Source organism: Giraffa tippelskirchi, chromosome 4 (genome assembly GCF_054371585.1).
Source record: "Giraffa tippelskirchi isolate mGirTip1 chromosome 4, T2T-mGirTip1v1.2.pri, whole genome shotgun sequence".
Classification (NCBI taxonomy): domain Eukaryota; kingdom Metazoa; phylum Chordata; class Mammalia; order Artiodactyla; family Giraffidae; genus Giraffa; species Giraffa tippelskirchi.
Window position 1 is genome coordinate 77,747,513 of NC_137278.1, and position 3,210 is coordinate 77,750,722.

At 51.2% G+C, this 3,210-nt stretch overlaps 1 pseudogene; it reads right to left on the reverse strand.

The window, feature by feature from the left end:
* Nucleotides 1-1,513: 1,513 nt before the first annotated feature.
* LOC145504157 (U4 spliceosomal RNA) lies at nt 1,514-1,597 on the reverse strand (annotated as a pseudogene).
* Nucleotides 1,598-3,210: the final 1,613 nt, after the last annotated feature.

The window sequence follows — 3,210 nt, forward strand, 5'->3', positions numbered from 1 at the left end:
AGAAAGATTATCTGGAGCATGTCGATTATTTGTAGATAAATAGAAGCTTCCAAACTGCTTATGGGAGCTTGGAAATGGTTTTTTCTCAAGTGTTTTAGACATTCCTCCCATATCCCACATGCACAGTTTCTGTGCACCATCTCTGGAGAATCTTTATGTTAATTTACAGTCATATTCTTATCTGCTAAGGTGGTGGAGAGGCTGCGAGCATCTGTCTGTTGTAAGTGCATCTGAAAGAGGAAGCACTAATGCAGGGGGAGTCTCATTCTTGAGGTTGAAAATGACCAAAAATGATGTCTGGACTTACAGGAGCAAGTGTGCGTTCTGCTTCTCTGTGTTAGTGCAATCACTTTGGTGATTTTCAATCTACCCATCCCTAGCAGTCTGGAATCTTTCTTCTAATTTGTTGGCTCCTTCTAACATTCCATGGATCAAAAAATGTAATTATGATAATAAAAGCCAAACCGAAACAAAAGAAAACTTGAGAGGTAAGCTTGTTAGCACTGTTTGTGAAGCAAGAGTTAAAAGGATCTGAATGAGTTTGAGGGGACTTTCGGTGAGCACAGGACGTGACCTTTGGAACCTGGACTTTGGCTCTGCACTGGCTATTGGGGGCCTATTCTACCTCCGTGTTCTTGATTGCAAGCTGATTTCAGGATTGGTGAGACATTGGTGCATGTGTGTCTTATGATGGCCATCTAGTGGCATCCCTCTGAGGTAGGGATGTGGCTTCATTTTCCAGCAGAGGGGATCGAGAGGAAAACAGTGTGCATATGGCTCTCCGTGAGGCAGGGCCCTCAGGACCATGCTAAGTGAGATGGTGAGGTGCTATGTTTGTTTGCAAATGCCCACGCTGACTAACTCACCGATGATAATCTGGAAGCTGAGTTTTTTAGTGCTTTGATCAGAGGTGCTGATTTCTTGATCTCTTGCAGAGAGCTTCTGGTGTCAGAGAAGGAGAACTCAGTTAGGACTCAGAGATCAAACTTGCAGACCAGATCTAGCACTGTTTGATTGCTTAACTTCTCTGAACCCTGACTGTAAAGCATGAGGGCTTTGGTTAAACCTGACATTTGCTATGATCTCTCTAATAACCCGTGTATCTTGGATTTTCTCTGAGTTATGGAACTGACCATCTACAGGACTGGGGAAAGTGGCTATGGAGGGACAGCCCATCTTCCTGTGGGGAAGGTGTCTGGGGAGCTGGCCATCCCCACAGCATCACGGCACTATGGCATTGTGGCCACGAGGTAGGCTTACATCAGGGACTTCCTGCGCTGTCCCTTGGCATGTGCCTGGGGTTCCAGGAGGACTCAGATGGGATGAGAGGGGCATCAGTTCTTTAGGTCCATGCTTCATTTCCCATGGCATCCCCATCCGTCTCTCTTTATCCTCCTCAGCCTCTCCTGGCTGGAGCCACCATCAGCAGGCCTGTCCCATTCTGCAGCCAATTCTGACCAAGGCAGGAAATGGATGTGGAGCCTCAGCCTGCCACTGTGGGGAGGAGGGGGTTGGAATTCGGTCTCATGTTTTCAATCAGTAACAATCGTGCCTTGGTTAAACCTCAGAGGCGACGGTGCTACCACTGCTCAAAGCTGGTAGTAAGTCGTGTTCCTCAGATGTGGGATCCAAAGGCTTAGGCACAACTCGCAGGCTCCTGGGTGCCTTCGTCCTGCTCTCCAGTCTCCTTTGCGCAAATCCACATGAGGACTGGGTCTGTCAGAGGCAGACTGGCTGCCTGGACAGCACCCAACTTCCAGAATTTCTTACGCATCCCCATCCCCCATGGCATCAGCGGCCATTCCCAAATTCACAGTGGTTTGGTCTACTATTCCAGACCCCGCCCCCTCTTCCTTGAGACTCAGCCTGAGGCTGGGGGATCTCTCCCAGGCACAGCAGCCTGCTGCCTAGGGTCCCACTGGGGATGAACAGCACAGGGCCCCCCAGTGCTTGGACTCTGCTGGTGTCTCCTCTTGTCTCAATGGGGCCAGATCCTCAAGTGTCACCTGCAAGAACCACACCTGAGCTTGCCTGGCACGGCTTGGCATCTTCATAGGAGTGACTCCAAGTTTGGAAAAATTAGTCCAGAGTCTGCATACTTGGTTCCTTAAGCCTGCCTCTTTCATGCTTCTAGAAAACCAAGAGCAGACTAATAAAAGCCTTTTGACACAATGTCTAAGTTTGTGGAGGAACCATCCTGAGATGTGATTTAGACTTGGGAGGCCCAGGTCACCCTGAAATATTCTCGAGAGATATCAATGGACCTGCAGTGTAACTAATATCTGCCACGCCACAATCTTGGCAAAGGTAATATGAGAAAGGTTGTAGAGATGGGAGCTTTTGGTGTCTAAAGAGCAGAACTGAAATGGAGAAGCCAGGGAGGGTATAGAATTTGTCAGGGTGTCTGCCCAGAGGCAAGTGAACGTTGATTGTAGACAACAGGTGCCAGACCCCAGACAGAGGGGAACAGGGGTTGCTGCAAATGGTTCTAGGAACGTGCATTGCCTGGCCTCAGATTCTCTGCTTCTAAGAGCGAGTCCCACCCCTGCTGGCCACAGGGAGCTCCCCCCACCCCTTAGAGTTCACAGTGGGTGGATACCTGCCGGGCTGGCTTACTAGTCCAGTTCCCCCTGAGTCTGCTACTTGACTGAGAGAACCAGGGTGAGTGGCCCTTTCCTGGATGTGTTGGGAAAACAGAGCTTCAGAGTGTTGGAGGAGGACCCCTGTGGCCTGCCAAGTCCTCTGCTTGTCTCTACCCTATGGGCAAGGGTGGCTCCCTACCCCCACTCCCTCAGGGACCTGGCCTCAAACAAAGGGGACAGAACCGTGTGCAAATCCAGGAGGCCTCTTCACTCCCCACCCAGTGCCTCCATCATCCTCACGTTACATGCCCTGGCCAGGCTGCTGTTGCCCTGTCTCAGGAAAAGGCTCACAGGGAAGAGGCCCTCCAGAGTCGCCTGAGGCAACCCCAGGGGCCCAGGAGGAGAGACCTCAAAGCTTTAAGGGAAAGTCTGGGGGTTAAAGTGGGGTGGGGGAAGGACAGAAGCCCATTGAGTTTCCAGAAACCCCCGTGAGTCTCGCCTACCCCCAGGGCCATGGATGGGGCAGCAGTGCCCCCTGGTGGCCGCCATATCTGGACTCTCCTCTGGCCCCACCTCCATGGCTTGGAGTCCCCCACTGTCCACAGTTCTTTCCTTCAGTCCTTTCATC